This window comes from Cyprinus carpio, chromosome A15 (genome assembly GCF_018340385.1).
Source record: "Cyprinus carpio isolate SPL01 chromosome A15, ASM1834038v1, whole genome shotgun sequence".
Lineage (NCBI taxonomy): Eukaryota > Metazoa > Chordata > Actinopteri > Cypriniformes > Cyprinidae > Cyprinus > Cyprinus carpio.
In genome coordinates this window covers 26,973,497-26,985,210 of record NC_056586.1, presented here as the reverse complement: position 1 = coordinate 26,985,210, position 11,714 = coordinate 26,973,497, and the positions used below count along the sequence as shown (strand labels likewise).

Below are 11,714 nucleotides of genomic sequence, written 5' to 3'. Positions count from 1 at the left end.
TCTGGTATGGATTGTGCCCCTGATAAGGTCTTTGCCATATGTTTGTTTTTTCTAACCCCCAGGTTAGATATGGATTTCAGGTCATTTCAATATGCCAGCAAAGGTCCTTTGAAGCTTTTATTATGCTAAATATATGATTGTTTTTTTTTTTGATTTGAGTATTTAAAGAGGATTGGCGAAACATTCAAAGAAGCATCTGTAAACAGAACTTCACACATGATTGCCACGTGTCTCTCTATTTGCTATATGCTAGGTATGACTCCTAAAAATTATTTTAGTATTCTAGGTTTGTGATTCCCTGCTGATCAGTTGTGTTGCCCAACAAATCTTAATGCATTTTCCTGTAAACTGATGTATTCTCATTTTGGAATTGATTGAATTTCTTCTTTATTGTTTTTTTATTATTATTATATTGTTGTTTGATTATGCCTAGCAAAAATAAATGTTCATTTTGATTTATTCTGGGGTTTTTCTACTTGAAATCATTTTTCAATAAGATTAATTTGTAGTGGTAGTTTTTGGAAGTTGGGAAGAGGGTGCCATTTTTTATTTTGTACGCATGTTTATCCCTGTTTTTGGTTAGCGAGGGAGTTGAGGAAAACTTTTGTTGTTGATTTATTTTCTTTTACCTGGATAGATTATTTAGTACTCCTCCTGTTAGTCAGTTGCTGTTTAGTTTGTTGTTTTGGCCAGGCCCTCTCCTGAAGACATTTAATGCTTCCTATCTTCCTTTTCTAAATAAATTGTTTAAGTGGTCAAACTAAGTGGTGGCTGCATTTTCTGGAGCAGAGGACTGGGGTGATCCAATTCCTCCAATCTGCTTTTTTTATTTCTTCCTTTAAGTTTCAGTTAACCTTTGTTACTCCCACTCCCAACCCTAGACTGAGAAATGGGATCGTAAACAAGTGGGGGCTCATCTGCTTGTCTTATAATTGGCTATTGGTAAATACTCTTTCTCTCCAAATTGGTAAGTATTCTTTTTTCTCAAGTGGGGAGGAAAGTGTTGTAGGCATAGGCGTAATTAATGGAGTTTTGACTTTACTGTTTACTCTTTTGTCCTACAACTTGAGGCCTTTAATCATTGTCAGAAAAAATAACTTATTTTGGTGGCAGAGTTCTTCCATATTGACATTCGAAAAGATGTTACAAAACAAGTGCTTAAGGATGACCTGTTTGGGAAATTTGTAGATGTGGGTATTTTACCAAAGAGTCCCTGAGGGTGGTGTGAGGTTCATTCTGAAAGAGCAGTGGAAACTGCAGCTGAAAATGTGAATCTCAGCTCTGGCTCTGTGGTGTCTCATGATCCTAGGATTGCCTTAAAGTTAAAGGAAATGGAGCTTTTAATTAAAAAAACAGGAATGTGAGGCGGAAATGATTAGGCTTCGTGTAGTAGAGACGCAGGCTGACCGAGATATCCAAATACGTAAATTGGATCTCAAAGCAAAGTGGTTGGCTCAAAAGCCAGTCCCATCCCCACATACTAGACCTCCATCAGTCTCATCACCCTTACAATCTTCTGGCAGTACAGACACGCAGTGATTTTTCTCATTCGCCCTCCAGTGATACTTTCGATGTTAGGTAGGTATATAAGACTTGTGCCTCCGTTCAGATAAGACAGAAGTCGATTCCTAATATGTTGCATCCCATAAACTATCCCACACGCCTAACACTGACAACCCATTATTAGACACTGTACACATGCAAATACTAAGAGCTTATTGCAAAATAAAATAAATATCAAAATAAATCCTGTTGTAAGACAAACCGGTTTTGAATATGAATTAGTGACTAAAGTCATGTGACTCGAGTCAGTAAGCCTGGTCTATATTTTTGTAGCCTGGTGTGTGGGTAGTCATGGTTTAAAAAAGACTGTGTTTGAATAAGACTTGCACTTTCATTTCTATTGCAGGTTCTGAGTCTGTGAATAGTACTCTGGGTATATTGTGCGTACACTGTGTGCATAGTCATGGTTTAAGATGACAACATTAAAAATAGAAAGGAAATTCGACTTCATATTTGACTTACATATTTGATATATAGGAATTCCTGTCCTCTGTAGAAAACTAATCAGCAGGACAGTTTTATGTCATGGCCATGTTTATTACCACACAGTAATATGGTTTACATGTAGCTTGTGAAATTGTTTACCACTTACATGCTGGTGTCTTTCAGATTGCAAGAGGTAATAGATATTTTCTTACTTTTGTGATGGCCCAGCTCTAATGTGCTGGGTCTGCCACTTTCTCCCTTTGTTAGTATGGTATTTTGTGGCTGGTTTTGGTTTTTGTTTCTGTTCTGGTTTGCGGGAGGAGCTATGGGGTTGTACCAATGTGCTAATTGATGGCCTAATTGGAGGCTGGATGAAAATCAGTGCTCTCCAGCTGGCTGGGGCTGGAGGACTGCATTCGCGAGGCAGACTCTCAGCAGGCTGTTGGCAGCCCTGCTTCTTTACCTTTTTGCACTACACCTTCACTATGTTTGATTTACACAACACATTTTTGATTTGTCTCTACATATACTGACTTTATGAATATTTTAGTTAATAAATATACTTTTGTTTAAAATATACTTCGGTGTGGTCTCCCCTTTATGTCGTGTTCACTGTGAGCCAAGTGGCTACGACACTTTCGTTTTTTTTGTTAGATAATTGTCCTCATTCTCAATGAGCTGTACTGATTCCATACTCCTTACATTAATAAGTGTACACTGTGTTCTTTGCTTCGTAACACTAGTACCACTTTCTTCATTGTTATTCTGAATATAATCATAATACATTAATAATACTTGTCCAAAAATACTGCTTTGCAGGCTTTTGTGGGCTGCATTTATGGCATGTTACTATTAATGTTCAACAGTCATCCTTATATTGTTTTTTTACTATTCACTCAGAGGCCTGTGCTGGTCCATCTCCATCAGCGGAAACAGCCAAAAACACCAGATCTTTCACTCATCTATTGAAATCCTGAGTTTGTACTTGTTATCCCCCCGCTAATACTGTTTTTGTTACATTGTATTATAACATATAACACATATATATTATGTATATGGCCAGATCTCAGGCTCTGCTGTAAAAAGTTATAAATCAAAAATGTTAAATAAAGAATCAAAAAAAAAGAAAGAAGAATGGGTTAGAGCAAACAGAGCCTGTGAGAAAAGAGGCTGCTGGATTGGCGTACAGAACCTTTATCATATTTATGAAACTCGATGCTGTAGAACCGCCCATAACATAGTTCCATTCTAACTGGTCGAAATCTTTCATAGCATTTAGAGATAATACTGCTCAAGCGGAGGAGAAACTATTAGGTTTGAATTAATAATATTATATGCAGCCTTATAACCTGCGTAAGTTATCCCGAAGCTGAGCGAGATTTGATGAATCCTGTTTGGTTAAGGTGAACTAGCCCTGTTCATAAAATTTCTCTAGACGGCGAGATAGTACTTTAGCATATAGCTAATTCAACATCAGTCCCTATCAAAAAAGTGGCCGGTAACTAGAACAGGAAGTCGGATCTTTATATTTTTTTAACAAAAGAGAAATAACAGCTATATTAATAGATGGGTGAAATGATCCTAACATGAGGGGGCCTAAATCCGAACAAAAAGTATTATACAATTCGATTGGAATACCGTTTATGGGGAGTTTCTTGTTTCATAGAATGGGATTGCTGACTCCCGCTCCTGAAGAGTGATCGGTTCAGCCCGAATCCGCATCTGACAGCCTAGGTAAATCAATGTTGGACAGAAAAGATGAAAAAGAGTCAGGTCACCATCAGTAGAAGAAAGTAAGAGGTTAGAATAAAAAGTGTGGAAGGCGATATTAATGTCCTCTTTGGGTCTGTCATAATGAGCCCCAGATTGGGATTTTACTGATGAAATATTAGCAGACTTTTCACTTTTGCGTAATCTTGGAGCTTGGTCTACTTCCTTGAAAATAGTAATTCTGCCTAGATTTTGAATAAATGTTTTATCATTTCTGAGAAACACCATTGGGTTTTCATCGTGTGTGGTGATAAAGGGAGCTTTTTTTTTCAAGCCAAGGTTTAGAGAAATAAATAGAGGTTTTTTTTTTTTTTTTTTTTTTTTTTTTAATCTTGATCTTGTAAGACCCATTTCCTGTTTTCTTACGTGCTCCTTCTCTATCAGATGCTTATATTATCAAGTTATTTGATCGCAGTGTGGACTTGGCTCAGTTCAGCACCACCACGCCGCTCTATCCTATTTGTCGGGGCATGGATGAGAAAACCAACCCATCAATGCGAGAGAGAACAGAGCCCAGCCCCCCTCACAGCTCGGGGGAGGACGAGGTCACACCCAGCGTTCACTTTGCAATCATTTTAAATACTCATCCCGTTCAGATCGATGAACTACTCAGAGTAACACAGTTGTTGCCATTCCATGTTTGTTTTCATAGTCTTGTTTCAGTTTATAGTTTTTCGGACGAGGTCATTTCAGTTTTATAGTTTTTTCATAGTTTAGTCCTTTTTCTTGCTTTGCCCTTTGTTACTCGTGTTTTGACCCTTTGCTCTGAATTCTGGATGACTACCTCTCTTGCTTTGCCCTCTGGATATTGTATGCTCAAAGAGCAACACATGCCCTAGGATTACTCTTGTTTCTTGCCCTCTATATACCTGTTTGCCAGTGTTGGACCCCATGCCTGTTATGACCACGTCTCTGTCCAATAAAAGCTTGCATATGGATCTGGCACGTCTCGCGTCTCGTCAGCCCCGTTACAGTGTGTGTATGTGTATGCAATATATTTATGTGCATCCCCATAAACTATCCACAGCCTAGGCCTAACACGAATATATAGATAAAATCAATATAATTACATGTCATAGAAAACTAAATAAAGGCGCCAGTACCCCTGCACATTTAACAATACATGCGCGTAGTTGACAGATGACAGCATGCTCAGTTGAGAGTAACCACATGGGGGTTCAAGGCATGCCCCAGCTAGGGATGGCTGACGGGAAACAGACGTTCCGAAGCTTTGCAAGATCCCGAAGCGCAGATGTTTCGAAACACTGATCCGAAGCGTGATTCAAAACACCCATGTCACATGACTACGGCATGGTCCGCCAAATCAGCATTTGATTGACACGATCGGGTACAGACCACACAATCACACATCTGTATAAAAGCGAAGTCAACGCATCTTGACCTCGTGGGTTTTTGTGAGAGGATTTTTTCAAAGGCTGGAGAAATTATCTGTAAAAAAAGAAGTAGACTAAGTCCTTCCACAGCAGAGAAAGCGATATTTTTGAATAAAAATCTCTAAAAAAGTGAGACATTGTGGCTTGATTTCTTTTTATTAATATTCATTTTTCAATGAGTAAAAAATAACATTATGCACAGTGAGAAGCCTACAGTTTACAAGCTTCACATATTAGAAACATACAATAATAAAAAACAACACATTTTTTTAATGGTCCACCTCGTTGTCAAATTGTTTCAGATCACCAACACCTGCCAAGTGACCCTAGGTGTCACCGTTGAGGACGGGTGTCGGATTGATTCGAAGCCTCGACACAATATGCCACATTTGCTTCAACTGTTTCATTGCTTCACGTCACGAAGCCTCGATCTGACCTACCACTGAGGGTGACTTGTTTCACATGTAACTACAACTCCTCAAAATGCAAAAGGTTAATTATAGCTCGAATATTGTTGCAGGGGAAATTTGGTAGGAGTATTTCCATTTTCTGTGTCTTTTTCACTTGCAAAGATTGGGCCCATTCCGTTTGTGCAGCTGACCTTTTCGCTAATGTTGCTATTGTTTCTATTAAAATGTTACCGTCTGAATGTTTCTTTTTTCATAAATGTTTTTAAAATGTTGACTTTTATAACAAGAAAACATTCCATTTTATAATTTTGCAAACACTATGGGAACATTACTTTTGAATGTTCTCTGAACATTCTGAAACAAGTAGTAAACTTGTTGTGGCAAATAAACAAAATAAATAATTCTGAATAATAGACAAATATACCAATTGTCTTTTAGTTTTATTTTCTGGCAAAAAAAGGCCAGCAGTCATACAGTCAGTCAAAGTGTGCCACAGAGTGTAACAGTGAAGGGAGTGCATCCTTCCTCTCTTATAGTCTCATCTCTCAGAATGTTATCTCTCTGGGCTAATGATGGTATTTTCAAACACATTCTTAGACTTACTTATCATATTCTATTCTTGGAAACCCTCCTGTCACGTACCAACACCCTTTTACCATTCCATTCCAATTCCATATTAGAATAAGGATTGTGTGTGCTCTTTTACTGTCACACACATCTTAAAGATCAATAGCTGTTCTTTGTTCTGTTAAATCAGCAATGAAGCATGTGACTCAGAGCAATGCAGAAAATACAAACATAACACAATATTCAATAAGTGTATCATATTAAGAAAATATACCATTACATATTTAAAAAAATGTTGGATGAACGTCCATATAGAACAATTCAGAAATAAAATGTTTTTGTGCAGATGGTATATTCCCCATGTTTTGTCCCATATATGTCATCAGTTAAACTGATTAATCCTATTATTTTTTATTTTTTAGTTATTTATTTGCTTTTTAGGGAAAACCATTCAATAAGAATTTGCTACTGCGAGAGCATAAATATAGGAAATGTTCAGGTAAATTGCCATCAAATAGAGGTAAAAAATGTTGATACACTGTGGTTTTTATTCAGAATAAAGTTCCCAACAGAAATCAGCAGAACAAAATGAGCTTTTATTTAGATTCATGAAAAAGTTTCACAAAAAATGTTCATTAGCTTGAAGAGATTGTTCTCTGTTTGGTTTTACAACACACATTATACACAGTCATGCTCCAAACTTGAATTTTGCAGTGCTGTTTTTTTACAAGTTGCTAGATAAGGACTATGAAACATACTGGATTAGATCCAGGTTTATCATTTAGAGACCAGTTTTCCTACATATCTAACAACTCAATTGGGTTTTTCATGTCCTGCTCGTTCGTTGCCCTTTTGCACCTGCCTTAAAGTCCAGATGATCTTCAGCAAAAGCCGTCTCCAGCACCAGCAGCAGAGACTGTTTAAAGCTTCTTTTTATACTCATCACACATGAACACATAGAGAATGGGGTTCAGACAGCTGTTTAGATAAACCAGGTAGAGACTGACAATCAGAGCTATCACAAATACTTTTGATGTCATTACATAATCACTCCAGTTATTTCCTACAACCGTTCCTACTACAGTTACTAAATAAAAACTGCAAACATGGTATGGGAACCAACATATGAAAAAGCCAGGATTATGGTTATAATGACTCGGTATGAGCTGAGCTGCTTCACACCCTTTTGAGGCGTTTTGATTCGTATTCCAATCGCTATGTATGAAGATGCAATGATCAGAAAGGGGATGAGGAAGCTCAGTGTACAAATTATATGTGACCAGCGAAAGTAGACATATCAAACATAAAGAAAGGAATGCTGTATCCCCGATGGGGATGAAACCCACCCAATTATGCCAGATGATCTTGGCTTTAAGTAAAGTTCGTTTATTTTTAGCCCAAACAACCCTCATGGGTGTCACACAGCATCGGTCCCAGACTGATAACTACAATAAAAAAATACTAGCAGACTGATTAGTGATAACATTAACTGAAAATGTATTTCAATAAGTAAAGATCCTCGGAGCCAAAGCTGAGAGAAAAAAATGATTGGAAGACAACTGAAGGTGAAAGTCTGCAATCGCCAAGTTGAGAAACCAAATGGAGTTGACGGTCGTCTTCATTCTGCAGCTAGTCAGAAATATGACAAGCCCATTTACAATGAGACCTCCCACTATCAATGATGGCAATGAAAATGCATAATACAAAGATCCACAAAGCTATCAATCCTTCGTGCTGCATAGTGGGTGTTATGTGCTGTGCCTCCGGTCATGTTTTCAGCTTCAGAACTGGTGTCCTCTACACAAAGAAGAAAGAAACAGAAACACAATGAGGGCTGATTTAAGGTCTGTTTTTGAAAGCATCATCTTATCGTTTGTGGTGTGTTTCTCGTGCTGGCAAAATCATTTTTTGCATGCAGTACATCACACCAAAATGCCATTTTGTTTATCCTTTCCTGGTGATTAAAAACCTAAAATAAACCTAAAATTAAATTGTGTTCAGTTTTGTTCTCAAGTCATACTGATTTTATCATGATATTCTATAGCATCAAATGCACAGAGGAGAAAAAAAATAAATAAAAATTAAATAAACTGACAAGTTTTTTTTTTTTTTTTTTTTAATTACCATATTGACCGTTTTTGACCGTTATACTACTGAGTATGAAACATTTGGTATTGACCTCTCACTTTATGGCAATCAATACATGTACCAGACACTGACCCCCAGAGTTTACAACACAGAGATTAAATTTCATCACTTTGATTTTTACTGAGAAAATTATTTACTCAATTGTGAAAGATGTGTTTCTTAATGAACTGGGTGATAAAACATTAATGCACAGAAACTGCTGAGTTTGAAAACTAGATATTGAAAATGTGTGAGTATAATCACAATTGGAAAAAGTAATTTCAACTAAAAAAATCTTGCCTGTTTGAATCTTTTCGATTACAACTTAAAAAAAAAATAGAGCTGAAATTGGTTTATTTACTATTTTACATATTAAGTAATGAAAAAACATATTTTGCCCGTTGACTCTGTTCATATAATTTTACATGACTCCTGCTCTGTATGTGTGCATTGATTGTATCTTGCCACAGAATTTGCATTTACCTACACTCTAAGGGGTATACATCAAAACATATAATAGAAGAATAACTACACATACCCATTTTTTGGAGCTTGTTTGATGTCACTGGAACAAGTCGAGTCTTGGGGGATCTTGCACTGTCCTTCCTTGGTCCTTTGTGGTTTTATACTAGACAGAATAAGAGCTGGTAGTTCCATGAATAAGAGGCGATTTGTTGTGCTACCAGGGCCTAAAAATGTCGGGCGTCATTTAGCAAACTTGATGTTACTGCAGCTCATCAGAACATCATCAGGGGTAGTGGGCATCTGCCTGCAGCATCTTTGCCATGATGCATTACTTTAAAGAAGAGATCGGAATTTATTTTTCTGTTCCATTTTTTTTAACTGGTGGTTTAGTGGGTGCAGACTACTTGGGTATCCTAATCTTTAACTACACGCTACTTTGAAATTTTGGTTTCATTACACGATGTCAACATTTTTTTTATCTTTTTTACATTCTGATTTGGTCAATTCGCTGCATCCAGTGGGTCTTATCTTCCCTCATTTCTGCTGTTGCTGTGATGGTCCAGTCTGCTACATGCAAATCAAAGTGCTTGCTTCTACACCATGAAAGACATCTTTAATGATTTAAGGCCTGCCGAACGCTCAATTTTCTCATGTCCACAGAGCAATGTTCTCATCAGTGAAAAATTGCAGCTGTTGTAGTGGGACTTTGATTCTCATCATGAAGTCAAACACTCAGGGAACCCATTCTGATCCTGCTGATCAAGACCTTTTTGTGTTGTCCAAATTTTTAATGCATGCCTTAAAGTTAAAGGAATGCAGCTTATTGATTACAAAAAACAGGGAATGTGAGGCCGTAAAGTAGTTCAGGTCGCTTTCGTGTAGTACAAGACCGCTGCGACCTGATACTCTCCCGCTCACGATACCAATCGCCACTAGCGTAAATTGGATCTCAAAGTCTAAAGCGGTATTGGCTCAAAAGACCGTCCCATCCCCAACTCTTAGGTTCGTCCTAACTACTACGACCTCACAATCAGTCTCATCGAACCCCTTACAAATCTTCTTGTGGCAGTACAGACACGCAGGCAAGATTGTTTTCTCAGTTCGCCCCCTCCAGTGATACTTTCGTGTATTTTAGTAGGTATATAAGACCTTGTGCCGCCCATTCAGAAAAGACAGAGAGCTCGATGCCTAATATGTTCGCGCATCCCCCCATAAAACTACCACAAGCCCTAACACTGAACACCCATTATTAGACACTGTAACACATGCAAATACTAGAGAGCATTGCAAAATAAAAATAAATAAAGGTCCTGTGTGTAAGACAACCGAGCTGTTGAAGTATGAAGGTTAGTGACCTAAAGTCATGTGTGACTTGCGCGTCAGAACGCCACGTGGGTCTATAGTTTTTGTAGCCGGTGTGTGGGGTAGTTCATGGTTTTTTAAACGGACGGTGGTTGTGAAATAGGGACTTGCACTTTCATTTCTATTGAAGTTCTGAGGCTGTCGAAACTGAATCAGTTTACTCGTTTCGGATACTATTGTGCGTCACACTGTGTGCACCAGTCATGGGTTGCTGAATAGCCTGAAGACACATTAAACAATAGAAGGAAACTTTCATGATTTGACATTACCATATTTGCTATATCAGGGATTCTGTCCTCTGTAGAAATTACTAATCAGCAGCAGACAGTTATGTCATGGCCATGTTTATTCACCACAGTAACTATGGTTGACATGTAAGCTGTGTTACAATTGTGAAACACTTAACATGCTGGTCCTCTTTCAGATTGGCAAGAGGTAATAGATTATTTCTTAACTTCTAATGGAGCTAACGGAAAAACGTCACATTTTTCCTTGTATCCCCTCCATTCACCATCTGATCCCTCATTCTCAATTGATGCTGTACTGTTTCCATACTCGCCTTACATTACATAAGGTTACACTGTGTTCTTTGCTTCGTAACACTAGTACCACTTTCTTCATTGTTCTCCTGATTCTCTAATCATAATCGATATTTATTAATACGTGTCCAAAAATGACTAAGCTTTGCGTGCTGTTTTGGGGCTGCCATTGATGGCATGTATAGGCCAGATCTCAGGGCATATGCTCGCTTGTAAAAAGTTATCAAATCAAAAATGTTTGGCTAAAATTAAGAATCAAAAAAAAAAAAGAAAAAGGACCTGAGGTCTAGAACAAACAGACCCTTGAGGAAGAACGGCTGCTGGATTGGCCGTACAAGAACCTTTATCATACTTTATGAAACTCGATACTCGACCCAGAGGGGCCTCGCTGTAGAACCGCCCATAATATAGTTCCATTCTAACTGGGTTCGAACCGCTTTCATACATTTACGAGATAATACTGCTGCTCAGGGGGAGAGAACTATTCTTTGAATTACATAATATGATATACACCTGACGTAAGTTTATCCCAAAGCTTGAGTTGAGATTTGATGAATCCTGTTTGGTTATGATGAACTAGCCTGTTCATAAAATTTCTCTAGAACGGCGCAGATCCAGTACTTTAGACACAATGAGCTAACGTCAACCATCAGTCCCTAAATCAAAAAAAGTGGCCCCGGTAGTAACTAGAACAGGAAGTCCGGATCTCTTTATATTTTTTTAACAAAAGAGAATAACAGCCGATATTAATAGATGGTGGAATGCCTCCTAACTTATGAGGGGGGCCTAAATCCCGAACAAAAAGTTAGTATACAATTCGATTGGAAATACCGTTTATGGGATTCTCTTGCTTCCTAGAATGGGAGGCTGACTCCCGGCTCCTGAAGGAGGTGATCGGTTTCAGCCCGAATCCGCATCTGACAGCCTAGGTAAATCAATGTTGGACAGAAAAGATGAAAAAGAGTCAGGGCCACCATCAGTAGAAGAAGTAAAGAGGTTAGAATAAAAAGTGTGGAAGGCGATATTAATGTCTTTTGGGTCTGGTCACAATGAGCCCAGATTGGGATTTCACTGATGAAATATTAGCAGAC

At 38.0% G+C, this 11,714-nt stretch overlaps 1 pseudogene; it reads right to left on the bottom strand.

Moving 5' to 3' along the window:
- Nucleotides 1–6,927: 6,927 nt before the first annotated feature.
- Nucleotides 6,928–11,714, bottom strand: part of LOC109070989 — a 7,708-nt pseudogene continuing 2,921 nt past the window's right edge.